We start from the raw sequence: 21,473 nt of genomic DNA, 5'->3' as shown, positions 1-21,473 counted from the left end.
GGATGATCATTGGCTGGAGCACCTCCTGTATGAAGATAGACTGAGAAAGTTGGGGCTGTTCAACCTGGAGAAGAGAAAGCTGCGTGGAGACCTCATAGCAGCCTTCCAGTATCTGAAGGGGTCATATAGGGATGCTGGGGATGGACTCTTCATTAGGGACTGTAGTGGTAGGACAAGGGGTAATGGGTTAAAACTGAAACAGAAGAAGTTTAGATTGGATCTAAGGAGGAAATTCTTTCCTGTTAGGGCGATGAGGCACTGGAATGGGTTGCCCAGGGAGGTTGTGAATGCTCCATCCCTGGCAGTGTTCAAGGCCAGGTTGGACGAGGCCTTGGGTAATACGGTTTATTGTGAGGTGTCCCTGCCCATGGCAGGGGGGTTGGAACTTGATGATCTTAAGGTCTTTCCAACCCTAACTATTCTATGATTCTATGCCCGGGCTGATTAGAGACAGGGAAGTGTTTCCAAATGGCAGGTTTTGCAGCAAGACAAGTACTCAGCACCAAACTTGACACCAGTGGAGAGATTTCCCATCTATAGCTGTCAGAGCACATGGCTGGGGTAGAGAGGTTTAGTGTCCCTGCCGGGTCTGTAAGTCATTATTCCATTAAAGATCAAAACATACCAAGCTCTGAGCTCAAGTCTTCCAATTCCTTTTAGGGCTGATTCTGAAATGAAGATAGGAATTAAGCAAACCTCTGATCAATCTGAAGGACATGCAAATGACAAGATTTTAGACATGGTTCAAAAAGCCCTATGTACCCAGCAGGTGCTAACACTACCTGTATTTATCTGCCTCCTGCCCTGCTCTCTATCACACCAACCTACCTCTGAAATCCACCAAGAGAAATCCACCATTAACAACTTTCTTGCCTTGCATCTCCTCCTGCATCACCCATCTTTCCTAGGTCAATGGCTTTGTTGGAGCCGAAGTCCTACAAGTGTCTTACAAGGCAGGCAGCTTCTGTAAAAGGGAGAGATACAGCTCTGGCTCTGTCTAAAGAGCTGAAGTTCCCTGTGCTTATCCAGCAATTCCAGCACTTGCAGATGCTCCTGGGCTCTCAAGGGCTCAGTAATATCACAAGTGCTTAATAGAGAAGTCATTCCTAGGAGCAATAAGGAGAGTGGATCAACTTCTGTGAATCTTGGTTTGGGTAACCAACATGCTCTCATCCACTTGGAGGGAAGGATACAGCCTTGGAGATGCACGTTTCCTCTCTCCTTCAGCAGCTGATGGACATTGCCAGTATCCTCCCCATGGTGTTGAGCTACTTTGAGCTAGATGGATACAGGGATTTGAAGGGAAGAAGCTCTGCTTGTGCAATGAGTAAGTATCCCATCTCCTCAAAGCACAGACCACTGAAATCCTTTATACAGGGAAAGCTTGAAAACCCAGAAAGCATCCCACTCAAACAGTTCCTTACAAGCACATGTTGCTTTGGGGCATCAGTCATTTGGTTTGCCCCTTCTCTGGCACCCCTCTGTCAAGGTATCAGAGACTTCATTTCTTCTCACCTCTGCAAACCAGGAAAAGCCCATAGAGATGGACCCCTCCAACTCTTCCCCCTACCCCTACCGGCCTTGTAGAAGTAGCTCACAAATTCCCAGAGTGTTTCGACCAGAACAGCAGGCTCAATCCCTTCCAAATTAAAACTAATCCCAAAACAATCCCCAAAGACAAGATACTCCTGGACTGACCCTCCTCTAGACAAGGACCAGTCAGTATCCTGCACCCTCCTCTCTAAAAAGACATCACTTGCAATCTGCCCCCTGGCACCCCTTACCCACCCAGTTACCAGCAGTAGTCTGAAGGCTTTTGGTCACCATTTCCAATACAAGAAGGGTAACTTTTCCATCCTAAACACAATTAATGTTCTTGCTGACGAAGTGAATGGCTGGTTATGTGATACTCACTGTCTGGGTGAGAGACAGGGGCTCCATCACCTGGGGTTTTAGATCAGTTCACTCAGAAAGAATCAATGCTAATTAAATATGAATGTTTCCAATGGGATACTCACCAAGTAATAAGTAAAAGCATACTTGTATTGCTAACAACGGATCTATTACACGCGCTTGCTTCAGCCCTCTGTGAGGACCCTGCCAGCTGGTTATCATCTTCTCAGGCTCATCAGAATATCTCAGGTCTGCAAATCTGAGCTACAGTGTCTGGCTTAGGAAAGCTGCAGCATTTACTCTTGAATATGAAGATAACCCCTGATTGGGCTGGAATTTGGCAGGAATTCGGCTGTAATTGGGGTTACATCAGTGCAAGGGAACCCAACCCACCATGAGATGCCAGTGCTGTGGGATGGCAGGGGCTGGGAGCTCTGCCCCACTCTTCTCGGCACAGTACTGTTGAGACATGGCAGGGGAAGACAACACCAGAGGTTTGCATAAGCTCTGGCCATAGAGACCAGCAGGTCATACCAGGGCTTACTAAGAGCTGGCATCCAACCAAGCCCAGCTCTAGGGGAATCTGCTTCCCAGCAAGGGCATATGTATATTTTTCCTTACTCCACCATTTGTTAGCAACGTACCAAAACATCTGCCTCATTGCAAAGCTACAGCTAAGAAGCAGAGGCATCCAGCTAGTGCCTCTGTGCCAAGGATAACCCTGCATCCCAGTGTTTTAATTGCTCAAGCCATGATCGAGAGGGAAGCAAAGGATGGAAGAACTGGGAGGGCCAATGGTGCAGAGAGGCTGCTGAGCTTGAGGGCAGCAAGCAGAGAGCTCCGGACCAGCAGGCACAGAGGGAGGGAAGGAGAAGGGAGGCAGGATGGTTACGTGTGAGCACAAACAGCAGATCCCATAGAGGATTTCAGGAGCACACATCTGCTCCTTGGCAGGCAACAGCTCCTTGGGTGGTCTGAGGAGGAGACAGGAGCGTGTTCCAGGCAGCTAAAGGCCGTATCAAAGAGGTTTGATCCTCCTCAAGCATGGACAGCCTCTTCCGATAGACTCGGTACCTCGCTGTCTTTGCCACAGGTTAGGTACAGTGCTGCTTTCTGCCCTGCATCCCAAGACTGACCATTGCTCCTACATCACCCATCAGAGACCCAAGTACAAACAACCCAGGAGAAAACAAACACATCCATCGTGTCCTTCCTGCGTTTGAACTCTTCCCCTTTCGCTCTGTGTTGTCACCTGTGCTCTGCCCCCCATGGGGATACAGGCAAACAGCCACAGCACCCTCTGCAAGTCGGCTCTTCTGCACTGCAGTCACGCTGGCACTTGAGAGTCACTTCCCTCTGTCATCTCCTTGTGCCCAGAAAGCAGCAGCAGGTTTGAGATCTCTCCCAAACACCTGCACCCCCTCACACTGCTTTGGTGGTAGGAGGTCACTGCCATTCATAGAATGGTTTGTGGGGGAAAGCACCATAAGATCATGCAGTTCCAGCCCCCTGCCATCACCACAAACAGGAGAATAGAGTTGTTGGTTCTGCACACTGTGCACTAGACAGCCCCAGCCAGGTTTTGGCTAACCAGGCTGATACAGGCACTAGAAAAGACAAGCTGCTTCTTAAACCACCCTAGAACTTGCCCATGTCTCCAGGGTTAACAGCTCCTCGCCCCAGAACTTTTCCCTTCACTTTCATTTAAGAAGCAAGCCATCAAATAGTGTGAGTTTTCTTGAACAACGTTTGGAAATGGAAAACCTTTTCTCCCTTTGTTAGAGAACAGTTTTTATTGTGCAACTGCAATACCCCATCTAAAGAACCCCAGTTCTGTGTCCCGGTGAGGGCTGAGACTGACTAACTCTACAGGGTACATGCAAGTGGTACAGCAAACCTGAACTACGAGGCAGGACAGACCTGCACCTCTTCCTACCCACCACATCCACCTTGTCAAAGGTGCCTCCATCACAACATGGAGCTTCAAATATGAACATTTTTCACTCTGGTCTTTTCTGCATCACCTAAAAAAGATGCTGTCAATTTCCTCCACAGATGCAGGAGCATCAGCACTTCTTACATGCCCAGGGTAGACAGCAGAAAGCTGTGGAAAGAGAGCTACAAACCTCTGGAGAGGCCAGATTTGGCCATCTGCTCTGTCACCTTAACCAGCACAAACCTGCTGGTTTTACAACCCCTTCCTCCTCCTTTTCCGTTCTGAGCTTCGTTTTCAGACTATGAGATGAGGTGTTTCTGCACAGGAATCCACCCTGGAGCACAGGATTAGATGGGACTCCATCTCCATCCCTTGGCAGGACAATCAGTGGGTGCCTTTACAGTTACTTTTGATTGCATCTTGGTCTCCCAAGGACAGGAGGCTGCTTTGTACCAATATAGAATCACAGAATAGAATCACAGAATAGTTAAGGTTGGAAAGGACCTTAAGATCATCCAGTTCCAACCCCCCTGCCATGGGCAGGGACGCCTCGCTCTAAACCATATTACCCAAGGCCTCGTCCAACCTGGCCTTGAACACTGCCAGGGATGGAGCATTCACAACCTCCCTGGGCAACCCATTCCAGTGCCTCACCACCTTAACAGGAAAGAATTTCCTCCTTATATCCAATCTAAACTTCCCCTGTTTCAGTTTTAACCCATTACCCCTTGTCCTATCACTACAGTCCCTAATGAAGAGTCCCTCTCCAGCATCCCTATAACTCAGGACAAAGATGAAAATGAAACAGCAGCATATCCCATGGGACTGCAAGTGTGTATGTGTGTATATACAGAGAGAGAATCATAGAATAGTCAGGGTTGGAAAGGACCTTAAGATCATCAAGTTCCAACCACCCTGCCATGGGCAGGGACACCTCACACTAAACCATGCCACCCAAATATATATACATATGTAAATACACATACATATATATATTAAATTGATATAAATCAGTGGCTTGTTTCCTCTTAACCAAGGATGTCAGGTGGCTGCTCCTTACCTTGGCAGGTTTGAAGGACCACTGATCCACATCAGGATGGCCATCATCCAAGTCTCACTCACCACTAATTCATCTAACTCTGACTAATGCCAGTAACATACAAATCATCACCTATTGGCATCCCACTGTAGAAGAGGGAGCCTTTGGTGCGGTCCCTGGACAAGCCCATGAGACAGACTGGCCGCATCTCCTTCCACAGTTAGGAAGCAAGACCAGAGAGCTGGCATCAGCCAGCCACACACCTAAATTTAGGTGCTGACTTCCTACAGCAAGATGGTCAGAAGCATCCTCAGATGCAACTTAATGTCTTTAACAGACACAGTGATGTCCAGAAGTGCCCTGCTCCATGCATGGGAGAGGATTCATCCTGCATGAAGTGCTTCCATTACTTAAATCTAGGTGAGCACTGACAAGACTGTCAGTGCCATGTAACACTGCCAGCCAGCAAAACCCTATCTGCTACCTAGAGGCTAAAACACACCAAACAAAACCCCCAAACAGCTCTCCTTTTCTGTGTCCAGAGCTTCCCTTTCCTCACAGAAGAGTGGAGAACTGGTCCAGAGGAACTTTGCGGCCTCCACATCACACCTCTTAGGAGATCACATGCATCATGCTCCCTTTGAACACTTGCAGTTTCTTGTCCCCAGCCCAACAGGAAGGTAACTCAGCACATGTCAACTCTATGAACTGACTTCATCACCAGCCTCTCCTTTTAGCTTAATAAACCCACTTATAGCCACCCTGATAGAAACATCCTCCTTCACCCCAAAGGATGCACACACTGCATTTACCCTTTGCTCTTCAAGCAGCACTGTTGGTGCCCCCCACCATCAGGAAAACCTCCCTGATCCATACTCAGGACCCTCAGTGTCCAGAACCTCATCCAAACGCATGTCTTGGATATTCCTTGTGTTGGAGCCCAGCTGCGCATCCAGCAAAAGCAGCTCTGCTTGAGGCATTTGAGTTGTTACCACACAACAGGATTAGATTTAATCCACCCTGTCTAATGTACCAAGCTGTCAGCATAGCTCACATGCTGCTGCCAAACAGCTTTATTTACAGTCATTTGGGGACTGTGTGTGCACTGAGCAGGTAGGAAAAAAACTCAACCACAGCCAAAGAGGAGGGTTTGGGTGGGTGTGAGAAAAACAAGCATTTGAGAGCACTGAAAGTTGTGCTGGGGATAGAGTCAATGAACACCTCTTAAGATACACCAAAATGCTACCTCCAAACCCAAGGGATGTAACTATCAGCACCAAGTACAGAGGAGGGTAAGAAAAAGCATCTGAATTGGACAGAAGTGCTCACTTAGAGGCCAAGAATAGGTTTCCAGAGGTTGGGATGTGATGCACCAGAGCACTCAGGTGGGTCCAGCAGCCACCCCAGACCCTCTCTGGCGTGTTCTACATCTGAACTAAAGTGATTGCACAGCTGGAATCAGTCCCCAGTTTGCTGTGTCACTGCTCTGGTCCCTTTGGTCCTTGGAGACACTGCTGCTGTAATGGGATAAACACTGCTGCTGTCATCTCGATCCAGCAGGTTCAAAGCTTTGCACCCCTGCTTGGAGCAAGGGACCTGAGCACACACTTGACCACGTGAGGATGGATCCTCAGTCCTCTTTCCCCCCGGGTCCTGGGGCAGAAAGGCCAAGCACACTAAGGACAGGACACCCCCTCAGGCTAGGGCTGTTTCCAGCAGTATTTCCTCAAGCACCAGCAGCCAGCTCCCTTGGCTGCTCCAGGATGTGGGAAGAGTTGTTGGACAACATGTCCATAACATCACAACAGGGCCAAAAGCAGCCTACACGGATCCTCAGTTCAACTCAGCAGCTGGCACGGAGCATAGTCTCCTATAACTAAGCTTGACCAGAAGAGTTCAACAGGGCACTAAACAGACTTTAAAGGCCTCCAAGCAACATGCCTTTCCTTTTCCAGCCAGTGGATGAGCACAGAGCATCAAGCTTTGTCTAATCAGTGACCACAATCAGAGTCACACACAAGTCAACATCCAGAGAGATGTTTTCAGGCAAGAACACCCCCTTTTTCTCCCCCTTGCTTCTTAATGCTCCCCTAGAGCATTTTACTTGCACACTGCAGAAACCATCTCTTAATGCAGATTCATAGCATCTGCTTACCTTAGAAATACTGAAGTATTTCTTTTAAGTAATGCTTTAGAGTTATTAGACACAACTAAAATGCCAAGACACTGTGGCCATCCATAGATTTCCCCCTGGGAGTCTGGTTGCTGCCTTGGGATAGGGGAGGAAGAAGAGGGCAGGGCACAAAGCTGACCCAGGCTTCACCTGCATGCTCTGACTCCAGCCAGCATCTCCCCTGCTCAGTCCATATAAGCCCAGCAGCACCTCCAATACCCTGACTATTCACCTCCCAAGTCCTTTGCAACTTAAATTCTCTTCCATGCAGAAGTCCCCTATAGGGAGGGCACCTATAGACATGGTCTGCTGCTACCCTGCTACAGCAACGGTGCGCAGAGCATCTGCGGAGTTTGTTAGCTTTAAGTATGTGTAAGGCAACCATCATTCTCTACTTGAACCCAGCTGAAGAATAAAGCTCTCCAATCTTTGATCTTTGGAGCCAAGCATCTTCAGAAGAGACAGCAGCCACTTAAAATGCTGTTTCCTGTGCTTAGAGGCAGTCCAAAGAGTAATCAAAAGCTGTTGGGCAGAGATGGAGGAACACAAGCCTGTAGGAGCCTTTGACTCTCCACCAGCTAAGAACCAGGCCATTCCTGGCTGCAGGAGTCTTTGGCTGAGAGAGGCTGATCTCAGAATGGCTGTCTCCTGGATTTTGGACATATGGAAGTAATTGATGTTTCAAAACAGTTCTGGATGGCTGGACACTTAAAACAGCAGCACAGATTTAGGTGCTTTCCCTTTTCTTTGCTTCTCTGTTAATGAAGCTGCTGCGGTCGCACAAGGAAGGACCACCTGAGGCGGTGGAGATGGGTCTACCAGCAGCAGAGCAGAAGGAACCACTGGAGCCCAAACCAAAGAATAACTGCAGTGGTTTGGGATGCAGCCAAGAGCTGGAGGGTCAGAAAGGAAGCAGCTGCAACAGATTTCCCCTCTCTGCCCAATACACACCCTAGATGGGTACTGGTTATACTGGCCAAAGACACAACTAGTCTTTTCTGATAGCTGGAGCAATGGCACTCAGCGCTGTCTGCAACATGGATTTGGTGCTTCCCTTCTACCTTCCCTCCTCTGCAGGATTGCAAGAGATGTTTCTGGGCCTTAGGAGAATTAGGAAGCAACACGAAGTCTGGTACAGCAATTAGACCTGAAAATGAATCTTATTGCTGGAGCCTGTATCAAACTGCATGGAGTTTACTGGCATCTTCCAAACTGTTTTGGAAGCTACTTAACACCCGAGCTGAGGACAGCAGTGTTTCCCTTCCCTAGGCCTACAGCAGGATAGCACCAGGCATGCCACTTGACTCCTACCTAACTTTTCCATTTGGTCACTCTGGCCAGAGACCTGCGCCAAGAGCAGTGCTCAGTGGATGGGATACTGAATCCCCAATTCAGGAGCTGAATTCAAGCAACAGCAGTAACTTTCATTACTATTAATGAAAGCAAGAATTCCTCAGAGGAGCGAACTGTTTCTGTAGTCTAAGCCAGCCCTTGCAAGGGGCCAGTGACAGCTCAACACAAGCTCTTACTGCTCTGCAAGGTTAAAGCAAGCAGTCAGTACACTTGAAGTAGTCCCCACCAGATAGATGCTATCAGGATGCTGAACATGCTTTGGAGACCACTGCTGCCCTTAAGCCCTCTTCCTTCCTTTCATGTCCCATCATTTCAACCCATCTGTTGTCACCTACCCAGTAGCTGCTTCTGCTGTTTCACAAACCCAACCACCCCCTCCATTCTGTGCCATGACCCATTTACACATGCTGAATGTGACCCTCAATAAGAGCTCACAAGCTAATAGGGTCTATAAGGTAATCCTCCTTTGGGCCAGGTTCCACCAGCTCAGTTATCAGACCAGCTACTAACAATACAAAGAAATAAGACTACCTTCGGAACAGACTTAATGATTAACATCTTAAAGGTAGGAATGTGACTGGCATGAATAGGGTGTATTTTCTAGAGTAAGGCTGAAGTTGTCATTATATTAGATATAACGAAATATAAGAAAAAAAATAAAACCTATAACACAAAAACTGGGCTGGAACTAGATGATCTTTACGGTCCGATCCAACCATTCCACGATCAAGCAGACAAAGGGTTCATCTCCCCTTCCCTGCCGCCTCAGAGCATCACTCCATCGCTCCTTCTGCTCGCTCTGAAGAGCAGCGCTACCCTCTAGTGGGGCTGCCTGAGAAAGGCTTTGCTGGAACTTGGACCAAGGAAGGAATTGGGAGAGAAGCAAGACCCTGGCATGCATATATTATTATTAATAATAATATTAATAATAACAGTAACAATAATAATTAGTAGTAGTAGTTGTTATCTGGCAACCCTCACTCCCGCAGCCCCACAAGTCATTTGAGAACTCGGGTCTGGGGCCACCTACAACAGCTCAAGGCAAATGCAAGAACTCCTCCCTGCTTTGAGCTAAGAGGCTAGGAAAAAAACCCTGAAAGAACCCCACAGGAGTCACCAACACCACCCCCAAATACCTTAATTTGTCATAGGCATGCCCTGGGCTTTATTATCCACTCAAGGATTTCACCACCAACCTGCTATGCTCAGGTATGATTGGCAAGGTAGCAGCAGAGGTACCTGCGCCCTAGTGATGTGCCAGCATTTAACAGTACACTGATCACTGCTACACTCCTTGAGCTCCCGGGAGAAGAGATAACACTTGTTTTATCCCCAAACTGTAATTCCTCCCATTTTCTTCTCCCCATTCATAGCTGGGAGCAGTTATGGCTATGACACCTACCATGTTCTCTGAAGACCAGGTATGTGTACTCCTTATGCTACATGATCCAGGAGACAGCCTTCACACCAAGCCAGATCAGCAGCATCCCCAGGGTGGCATCAAGGACTAAATTAATAAGGTAGCTAAGGAAATGAAGGAAGGAGAGGAAAATTCAGGTTTCAGTTGTGTTCTTATTCAAAAATATTCTTTTTCCAGTATGGGGATCCATAAAAAACACACCAAGATTTAAAAGAAATCCCCACTTAACAGTCCAAGCTAACTTCCTCGCTCTTTTGCTGGATTTTCCTACAGCCTTACCAGCAGTTTTTTAGCTCAAAGCCTGTCTAGCAAAAAAGTCCACCAAGTCTCTGGCATCACTCATTCATGCATACAGCATTAAACGCTTCCTGGGCTAGCCTTGCTTAAGAGTTACCCCCAGAAAGGATGCTTTCCATTTGCAGCATCATTTGTCCTTACCAGGACGAAATCCCAAGTTTCAGGGAAGCAGAACCAAACATTCCTGGAATTTCATACAAGGAAATGGAAGCTTCTTGGACACCACAGCTGCTCTGCCAGCTGTGCAGCAGGAGGGGAATAAAGTCCATTTGAGTGAGCAGCTGCAAGAGGCTCCTATGAGCAGATGCAGATGGAGAGGCAGAAGCTCCTGGGAGAGGTGATGGGTCCTGGCTCAGCTTCCTGGCACCCTGGGGTACCCAAAAGCCTCTAGTTCAGGGTCCCATTGCAGATCCAGGAGCTGAACCCATCCCTACCAGGAGATATGGGCTCAATGGGCTTGTTCTGCAGCTTTGGATGATTACGCCTCAGTGGACAGAGCACCAGCAGCAGGAGACCTGCAGTGACCTTCTGCAGATTGCAGGGCCCAAGCTCTAATCCAGGACTTGGTATTTTAATCAACTCCAGAGGAAAAAAGTATCAGCCTGATGTTTTCTGGCCAGTTTTCCATTACTGGAGTATTTGCTGTCGGATGAGGCCAGATTCCTACAGCAATACCAAGCACAGAGCTACAGGAACAAACATTTCTTTATCCAGGACTTGATCCTACCTCTCAATATAGCCACTGAAAATAACAATCTGCTTCTGAAATCACAGCATTAACTTTTCCTACACCCAAAGTCTCTGAACAGCTTCTTACCAGCTGCTGAAATCAGGCTCTTCTGACACAAACACAAGGCTCTGATGGTTTACACTGGGCAGGACACGCAGCATGGGAGCCTCAAAGCCCAGAGCCAGGGCTGCAGGGTTTTCAGCTGCCTGTTCATGATGCTAAGTCAGGCAGCACAGGGGAACTTAAAACACTTAAAACACATTGAAACCCAAAGACACTTTCACAAGTATGAACAGTTTTAACAGTGTATGCTTAAGACAACAACAATGAATCATTCCAGAGGCTATACAGAGCCCCAGACTTGTCTCTCTTTTAAGAAACGTATCAATGTGCAGCCCTCCAATAAGTAAAGGGAGGTGGGCCAGGAGGTCTTCAGCAGCGCTTTGAAGCTTTAAGGAGTTTATCAAAACAGGATAAAGTTAATTCTTAAACTAAATCTGCAGCTGTGAGGTGGCTGGTCTCGCATAAAGGTGGCACTTCTGTATTAAGTCCAAACACTGGCTTAGAAAGCCCCCAAACAGGACTACAAGAGGTAGGTGAACTGACTATCCAAAACCCACATCCATACATTGGACCTTCACCCACATTCTCAACACTGCCCCGAGACCAGTCAAATTACAAAGTCTGGGCTGCCAACAAATGGGACATTTGACATAGAATCACAGAACCAACCAGGCTGGAAAAGCCCTTCAAGCTCACCCAGTCCAACCGTTCCCAGCACTGCCAAGGCCACCACTGCCCCATGGCACTGAGGGTGTGTGATCCCTTGCAGGGCCGGTGCCTGCAGCCCTGCCCTGGGCAGCCTGTTCCAATGCTGAGCACCCTCTGGGGCAGGAATTGTTCCTCAGCTCCATCTAACCCTGCCCTGGTGCAGCTTGAGGCCGGTTCCTCTTGTCCCATCCCTTGTTCCTTGGGAGCAGAGCCCAGCCCCTCCTGGCTCCATCCTCCTCTCAGGCACTTGGAGGCAGCCATCAGGTCCCCCCTGAGCCTTCTCTTCTCCATCTGAACCCCCCCGGTCCCTCAGCCCTTCCCCATCTCCCCTGTGCTCCAGGCCCTGCTCCAGCTCCATTCCCTTCTCTGGCCCCACTCCAGCCCCTCAATGTCTCTCTTGCAGTGAGGGGCCCAGAGCTGAACACAGGATCTGAGGTGCAGCCTCACCAGTGCCCAGCACAGGGGCACAATCCCTGCCCTGGCCCTGCTGCCGCACTGGTGCTGGTACAGGCCAGGATGCTGGGGGCTCCTTGGATACCTGGGTACAAGCTGGCTGTGTTCGAAGACCACCCTGCATTATTTATTGTAGCTTTTTGCCAGTACCTTTCCAGACACTTCTGACCATCACAAAATCATGACTGCTTCACTTCATCTCCATCAGGATGCAAAGACCATTAGAGAGCGAAGACCATTAGACAGCCCATACCCTGAAAACAAGCTGAAGACGGTTTATCCCCACTTAGTCCTTCAAATAGATCAGTTTCCACCATGCATGACATTTCCCAACAGGCTTGCTTCTTCCTTTTCCAGATAGAGGATGTGAATGCAAGCACCTCATGTACTTACAGAGAGCAAGGGTCCTCTTCGGTGAGATCCGACAGAGAAATGCTGGCAAAGTGGATGAAGAGAGAGCCTATGGCTTGCTTGGATGTATCATAAAACCAGGAGGAAAAGACAAAACGATCAGCATCCCGGAGCACCAGAAGCACAGCAGTCACCCAAGCAATGGCCCTGTCTGGATCTGCTTCCCTCCAAGACGCACTGATGTCCAAGAAGCTGTATGTGGTGGTAAGGGGCAGTTTGGACAACTCCAAATACTTAAGGAAAAAGAATATAAATAAATACACCAGCGACTTACAGTGTTTGTACCCATCCACAGGGAATTCGGTTGAATTCCCAAGTTATTACAGAGGAAGAACCAAACTGAGGAGACTGACAGGCTTTTCATCACTAACGCTGACTGGCAGCTCTATGGTGCCAAGCTGCCCTGACTGTACTTCAAGCCCAACCCATATACCCACCTCTCTACACCCCATAAACCCTACAATAGACAGAGATCCTTTGTAGAGGTAGCAATACCCAGCTACCTTACATCAACACAGACTGGGCTATGCCTGAGCTGGCTCAGGGGACACCAAAGCTGTCAATGGAACTGAAGAACAAGACTTGACCCTGTCTGGGAGACAGCCCCCATGCCAGCAGACCGGAGGGGACCAAAACCTCTCTCAGTAAAACCAAGCTTTTCTAGAGGAGCTAGACAGAGAATTTTACTTCTAGGGAGCACCAGCTACTCTCTTGAAGTGTCCTTGGAGCAGAGCATTTCCTTTAATGACTAAATGGGGCTGCTCAGCCTGGAGAAGCTGCGTGGAGGTCTCGGAGCGGCTTCCAGAATCTGAACTGGCCTACAGGGATGCTGGAGAGGGATTCTTCATCAGGCACTGTAGTGATAGGACAAGGGGTGATGGGTTCAAACTGAAACAGGGGAAGTTCAGGTTGGAGATAAGGCGGAAGCTCTTCCCTGTGAGGGTGCTGAGGCGCTGGCACAGGGTGCCCAGAGAAGCTGTGGCTGCCCCATCCCTGGCAGTGCTCAAGGCCAGGTTGGACACAGGGGCTTGGAGCATCCTACTCCAGTGGAACGGGTCCCTGCCTGTTGCACGGTGTTGGAACTGGATGAGCTTTAAGGTCCCTTCCAACCCAAACCACTCTGTGATTCTGTGACATTCAGAGGGCCTAGAAGGTTGTCAGTACAAGAGAAAAGAGTATCACATATATATGGTCTAATCAAACTCCAAATGAAAGTCTCACCATATCCTCCAGGGACGCCTCTCTGCCTTTGGTTCCTTAAATCATTTTACTGTAAAGAGAATCAAAGAGCAGAGCTGAACCGATGCACAAGCGCAGGCTGCGCCAACCTTCAGTGCAAAAGCAGTCAAAGCTGAGCAAATCCGAGCGACTTGGCTCCCAACTGACCAGAGACATTGTGCACCCACAGGTCAGAAGGATGCACAGGAGAGGTAGGTGTTTGATTCTGGCATCCTTCAGCAGCAGCATGATCAGGTCATGGGAAGTGACCCAAGGGAAGCTAGGCAGGGATCATCACTGTCTACCAGCCCTAGTAACTCTTCCAGGCAAACAAATGATGGTACTGACACTGAAATGGCTATGGCCCATGAGTTCACTAAGCTCTGGGGTCACAGCAGGGCCATAAAGCCATCTCCTCTTGAAGGTAACAGGACCAGAAGACCCTGAAGGAAGCAGCGTTCTGCACGCATCTCCAGCACGAAGGTACCAATGCCAATCCCCAAACCCCCTGTGAGCTGACATGGCTCCATGGCAGCTAGGATTAAAACCTTATGTCATTACACAGTATTTTGCATGCCCACTGGCTACCACTGTGGAGCAGTGGTCTTGGACACATGGCTTCAGTACCACCAAAAAACATGCCCTAAGAAAGATACTGGATGCAACTCTTCCTTGCTTGAAAAGTCAAGGTTGGACATGGCTTTGAGAAGCGTGGTCTAGTTGAAGATGTCCCTGCTCATTGCAGGAGGACTGGACTAGATCAGCTTTGAAGGTCCCTTCCAACACAAATCATTCTGGGATTCTACCTCCCAAGCTCTCCATGAACTGAGCACTGCAGAAGCATCTCAGAAGGGCCTAGTTAATTTGACCCAGAGCTCTGATGCTCTCCTTGGCCTCAACCAGTTTGTACATCCACAATCAGGAGCTGCTAATAGAAAAATACTAAGTTCCATATCTCATGCAGAAGTCATTATTGACTGGTTTGCTATCACTCCAGCTAGGAGCCTGTCTTAGAAAGCACCAACTACCAGGCCAACTCTTCTCCCTTTAAACCCACAGGTACCAATGCTCTGGAACGAGCAGATGTGGAATAGGCTTTTACACTACATTAGATTTATTAATTAGAAGAAAAGGATACCCCCGAAGTAAAGGGCATTCAGTGGCACTGTCTTGCATTGTGGTAAGGTTGTCAACAGCTACATCTAGAGCTACAGACATCATCCTTACAGCTGCTGCCCCAAGCACGCTGCCTCCAAATCTCAGGTGGACACAGGATGCAGCTCCCCATCCTCACCTCTGCTGCTGCAATCACTCTCCTTGTCACCACCAGCAGGTTAAAGCTGTCACAATCAGTCCCCATACACACTGCCAGCTTGAACAGGATCCAGGGCTAAAAATAAGGAGCTGTGATGGTTTTGGAGGGAAATGGTCAGAAATAATGGTTCAGTGCATTCTCTCTAACATCCTAACGGGGATGAGAGCAGAGCTGCTGCTTGGTGGTGCCATCTAGTGAAACCAGGAGCCTGGAAGCAGCACAACACTTGAGTATGAATCAATACACACTGTATGACCCTGTTAGAGAAACCACCCCAGGAGTACCTATTGTGAGCATCAATCACCAAATCCTGCTGTACACCCCAGCTCTGCCCAAAAGCAGGCAAACCACTGCATGGAGTACTGAAGAGGACACACACTACAGGAGCCCAAACACACGATCAGGTTTTATCATAACCAAGTGTTCACAATTTGAAGCGCTGTAGCTGAAGCAACCAGAAGCCAGAGCACACCCCCACCATCCCACTTCATCACAGCTATTCGTTCTTCATCTCCACCCAGCTTCATACAATCAGCCACTGCTTTCAAATGTACAACCAAAGGGACTTCTTTCACTGCTGACAGTTCTTGGCACATGTAGTCCAAGCACCCTGCAATAAGCAGGGACATCTTCAACTAGACCAGTTTGCTCAGAGCCTCATCCACACTGACCTTGAATATTTCCAGGGATGGGGCATCCGCCACCTCTCCGGGTTACCTGTGCCAGTGTCTCATCACATCACTGTAAAAGATTTCTTCCCTATATCCAGTCTGAATCTACCCTCCTTTAGTTTTAAACCATCAACCTTTCTCCTAACACTACATGGCCTACTAAAAAGTCACAACAGGTTGCTCAAGTTTGATTTGTTGGGTGAAGATGACTACTAGGACCTCTACTAGTCCCTCTCAAAGTTCAGTCACTTCCATACAGTAGGATGCTGCTTCCCATTTTCACTAACCAATCCCACCATCCTGGTGAAAAATGCACTGCAAGGCCAGCTGGTAAGTCCACAGAGACCAGGAAAGCACACACCATAGAGCAAGTGATACTTCTTATGCTCTTTACCAGCAGTTTTCTATTGTCAAGAGCCACTGCTTCTTTTACAGTCGGTCTGGCAAACTCCTCTTCTGTGGTCCTGCCTCAGGACAAGCTGCTTGGACCAGCACACAATACACCACCAAGCTGCTAACAAAGCAGCTCCATCACTGTGCCACAAACAGCTCTGCTTTTTCAAGTAAACTCAAGGCAAGATGAGCAAGAAGAATGCATCCAGCAGTGATGTGCAAGAGGAGATAAAGGGACACTGCTGCCACATTAGGCAGGATCAAGACATCTTCAAATGTCAAGCTGAAAACCAGGCTTCACTGTGCAGAGGGAGATACGCAGCTCAATCCAACACAGCTCTCCTTGTCTGGCAGTATGAACTCTCTGTAAGACCCAAGTCTATTCTGACACCTGCAGCACAAGTGCTGCTAAGCCTCATTCAGCTCAGAGCTGCCAAGACAGTTTCAGAAAGAGGAAGCTGGGACAGCAATAAATATTCTTACATGCCCTTTGTGGTGGGGTAGAAAACAAGTTTACCAGCTCAAAGGAAAGCTTTTCCCATTCACATTGGAGGAAAAGATCCTTTAACTCCCCAAATCTGCTTCAAAAGGTTTAAACAAACAGCAGCAACTACAGGGACTCAACCCCCAAATCACACCCAGCATCTGCAGCTGAGACGGCTGCAATGTGCCTTCTCCGCTTACACGAGTGAGCATCGAGGCAAAGCATTACAAATGACTTCAGATGGGATTGCACAATTATCCACACTCCTCCAAGTGCTCACCTCCCCAAGGGCAACTTCTTGCAGAGGAAACTGGATTGCCACACACACACACACATCTGCTTGGCTTCACTGCCTCTTCTTTCTAGTATTTGTGTCTCGGCCCTTGCAAGTATCCTTACAGCCAAAGCGCCTCCAAAGCCACCACAGGCACATGGGAAGGGCAACAACTCATTGCCATTTGATTACCAAATGGGGTAAAGTTGCAACTACAGCAAGCCCCAAGACGTACTGGAACTAGACTTGGCTACAGCCTTGAAGACCTTCTTGCTGGAAAAGCAAGAGTGTTTGCAGGCTCAAATGAACTGTCATCACTATTGCTTATGGGAGTTGACGGCTAAGATAACCACACTAACCAGCTTTCCTGACTCCCTACCAAGCCTGGGCATCGTTTACTTCTGGGACCTGTTTTCACAACACATTCCATGTATCCCACAGAGCTGGGAGCAACCACACCAGTCATCCCATTCAGACAATCATAACACTAACTTCCTCCTTCGCTGGGTTCTCCTGCCAGTTTGGCAGGAGAGACTCTTTCCACAGCCTCAGGAGACAGAATTACAAGGACACAAACTGCTCTGATAAAAACCTACAACCTTATCCTTCCTGCAATGGGCTCTACTTGGGACCCACCTTCTGGATGTGTACTCTGTGAGCACATCCTGTGCACACCCACATGCAGAACTCTGCAGAGCATCGTGTTACTCTGAGTTGGAGTTCCTGTAGATGTGAAAACATCCAGCGCTCTGAACCATGTCTGCACAATTTGGAAACATTAACTGTTCAAATTCAGGTGCTCCTACAGCTCAGCTGGTACTTTAAAGCAGAAGGAACGCAAAAGGCATTGGCTTGGGTTCAGACGGGAACTGAATTTCCACGCACTGACCTGTAACACCAACCAAGCTGGCCTGCAACATCCCATGAAAGCAGAAGTGACAGACATACAAACAGCAGAAATCCACCCCCAGGGATGCCACAGTACTGAAGGAAGAAGTACCCAAGAAGGGCTGACACTGACTCCAGTAACAGCAGTGTCCCAGGTTCTGTTTCAGCTGGGGCTGCCTGGCTTGATGATGGGCTCATGAAGATGCAGTCAAGGTTCCCAGGTACCTATGAGTCTGGACACACATCACCACCAGCTCAAGAGGCTCCCATCCAAACAGGCCACATGAATAACTCAAAAGCTGCTTCTTAAGTTAGTGTCTAATGTAAAGTCATTGGTAAGCCTGCTACAACCAGCGTGGGTTAAGAAGCCTGCACACAAACAACCCCAACAGCAGAGCTGAGAAACCCTCCTGACATGGGGAGCGAACAGGGCACAGATAAGAGGTAGTTGGGGTGAATAAGGGACCACCAGCTCAGCTGCAGCCAGAGGAGGTGCTGTGGTTGAGATCCCAGGGCTGTAAACACATCTGCTTTGGGGGGCCCAGCCAGCAGTTTCGGTCACAGCTTTAGACACTGAGCTGATCCACAACGAAACCACAACAGGATCAGCTTTCAGTTTCTCCTCATTAACCATGAGGTGGTTGATGTTCAAGGAAGTATCAGCCCCTGCACCAGGGGGAGGTTAGCTCAGGGTTGATGATTTGCTAAGCAGGGGTTACACAGCCTTCATCCACAGGAATATTCTGATACGTTGATGTCCTTGGTTTTACCAGACACCCCGTGGAGTTTATGGGGCAGTTAACCCATATGTGCACATCGCTAAGGGGAACAGACACACACAGCTAGTCCTTACTTCAGCTGGAAAAAGCTATCAGTCATCACAATGATAGGACAAGGGGCAATGGGCGCAAACTGGAACACAAGAGGTTCCACTTAAACTTGAGAAGAAACTTCTTCTCAGTGAGGGTGACGGAACACTGGACCAGGCTGCCCAGGGAGGTTGTGGAGTCTCCTTCTCTGGAGACATTCAAAACCCGCCTGGACACGTTCCTGTGTAACCTTATCTAGGTGTTCCTGCTCCGGCAGGGGGATTGGACTGGATGAGCTTCTGAGGTCCCTTCCAATCTCTAACATACTGGGATACTGTGATCACAGGAAGAACTCGTTGCAGAATCCCCTGGCAGCTTGGCGTTAACCCCAGCACTTTGGAAGTGGTTTCCAGAAGGCAGAAGGGGGCGAATGAACCTCAAAACGTGCAGCTACCGAGCCAGAAAACTTGGGAGTTTTAGTTCATCGTCACCACAGGGTTTTAAACAAGGCAAGCAGACTGAGTTCTGGAACATTATCCAGCTTGTGTTACACCACTTAACCCTAGAAAACCAACACGTTGCTCTGAGGAAAAGGCAGTCACAGCAGAAACCAATGAAGTTTCCTTCTAAGGTTTCAGGGTTCCCCACCTTCCCATTGCTCCTACCACCCCTCCACAGCAACCATGTACTCCAGTAACCTCCTTCCCCAGCCTTTCAGCCCCCAAACTTCACAGTTAAAGCAAAGTTAAACACCACATCACAGCCGGGCCACTACGGCTCTAATCAAGCAACACCGCATCCAACACCCACCCTGGGGTATATTTTTGCTTCCTCCTTGTAAATCACCAGATTACCCCATTAGCTCTCACGCTTCATTAAAATCTCCTAAGCGACTGAGCAATCGCTCATGCAAGCGGAGCCAATCTGAACAGATACAGCCGCAACTTGGCGGTGCTTCATTACCATCAGATTAAGGCTGGAAACAAGAGTTTGAAGCAGCAGCAGCAGCAGCAGCATCTGGCGCCCCAACCGCCTGCGCAGCGCCGCAAACAAACTCCCGCACTGCGCTTTAAGCCCCAGCACAGCCAACGCCGACCTCGGTGTTTGTCAGGAAACGGGTCCCGAGCACACCGGCAGCGCTGGCTGAGAGGCACCCAGAGCCCCCCCCGCACCCCGGTACTCACGCATGAGGGTGCTGGAGGCGCACAGACAGGGCCAGCAGCACCCGGAGCGCCCCAGCAGAGCGCCGCTGCCGCTGCCGCTGCCGTGAGCGGGGCGCGGAGGTGCTGGAGGGACGGGACGGAGCGGGATGAAACGGCCCCGCCGCGCAGAAAGGGGGCCCCCGAGCAGCCACCGCCCCCCAGCCCGGCCCGGCGGAGCGGCCGCACCCGGGAGCGGGAGGGAGAGAGGATAAGGATAGGGGTAAGAAATGGGAATGGGGATAGGGATGAGAAGGGAGACGGTGATCGGGATGGAGATGAGGAGGGAGATGGGAAGGGGGATGGTGGTGGTGATAGGGATGGAGAGGGAGATGGGAGATGGGGATAAGGAGGGAGATTGGGATGGGGATAGGGATTAGGATGGAGATAGAGAGGGAAATGAGGATGGGAGATTGGGATCAGGATAGAGATAGGTATGGGGAGGGAGACTGTGATCGGGATGGAGATGGGGACAGGCAGGGAGATGGGGAGGGGAGTAGCGATTGGGATGCTGACAGAGATAGAGATGGAGAGGGAAATGGGAGATGGAAATAAGGAGGGAGAATGGGATCAAGATGGAGATGAGAAAGGGGAGGGAGACAGAGGTGGGGAGGAGATGGACATGGGAAATAGAGTGGGGGTGGAGGTGGGAAAAGGGTGGGCATAGAGATGGAGATGGAAACTGGAACAGGGAGGGAGATGGAGAAGGAGACAGGGACAGGGATGAGGAAGGAGACAGGGATGGGGATGGGGAGGGAGATGGGGGTGCAGGGGATTCAAGGTCTGTTTGGATGGGGCTTGGAGCAAGCTGCTATAGTGGAAGGTGTCCCTGCCCATGGCAGGGGTTGGAACTGGGTGAGCTTTAATGTCCCTTCTAACCCAAACCAGACTGTAATTCTATGAAGATGTGGGGCCTGGTGGGACTGGGTTGCCAGGTTGGGGCAGTCCTAGCGAGGATAGCTTCTATTTCTGTGGTCTGAGGTAAGATGATCTGAGACCCTGATGCTGTGAGGTAGTTACAGAGCCAAAGAGGCTGCAAATCTCATCATATCATCTGACTCGGAGCAGTGGCCTTAAACATTATGAGACCACAAAACCATGGGAGCTTGTGCACTTCCAGAACAAATCGCATTTACAAATCAGGATGAAACGGTGTTATAGAATCATAGAATAGTTAGGGTTGGAAAGGCCCTTAAGATCATCAAGTTCCAACCCCCCTGCCATGGGCAGGGACACCTCGCTCTAAACCATCTCACCCAAGGCCTCGTCCAACCTGGCCTTGAACACTGCCAGGGATGGAGCATTCACAACCTCCCTGGGCACCCATTCCAGTGCCTCACCACGATAACAGGAAAGAATTTCCTCCTTAGATCCAATCTAAACTTCTCCTGTTTCAGTTTTAACCCATCACCCCTTGTCCTATCACTACAGTCCCTAATGAAGAGTCCCTCCCCAGCATCCCTATAGGCCCCCTTCAGATACTGGAAGGCTGCTATGAGGTCTCCACACAGCTTCTCTTCTCCAGGCTGAACAGCCCCAACTTTCTCAGCCTATCTCCATACAGGAGGTGCTCCAGTCCCCTGATCATCCTCGTGGCCTCCTCTGGACTTGTTCCAACAGATCCATGTCCTTTTTATGTTGAGGACACCAGAACTGCACACAATACTCCAAGTGAGGTCTCATGAGAGCAGAATAGAGGGGCAGGACCACCTCCTTCGACCTGTGTTAAACGTGGGCTTGGGAATC

General features: G+C 49.3%; 1 pseudogene; it reads right to left on the bottom strand.

Moving 5' to 3' along the window:
* Positions 1–19,814, bottom strand: part of LOC133208360 (store-operated calcium entry regulator STIMATE-like) — a 29,767-nt pseudogene extending 9,953 nt beyond the window's left edge.
* Positions 19,815–21,473: the final 1,659 nt, after the last annotated feature.

Source organism: Neopsephotus bourkii, unplaced genomic scaffold, assembly GCF_033783945.1.
Source record: "Neopsephotus bourkii isolate Nb327-2 ecotype Australia unplaced genomic scaffold, CSIRO-AGI_Nbou_v1 NB_266, whole genome shotgun sequence".
Taxonomy (NCBI): domain Eukaryota; kingdom Metazoa; phylum Chordata; class Aves; order Psittaciformes; family Psittacidae; genus Neopsephotus; species Neopsephotus bourkii.
The sequence above is the reverse complement of the archived record's forward strand: the minus strand, read 5'-3'. Positions and strand labels throughout refer to the sequence as shown.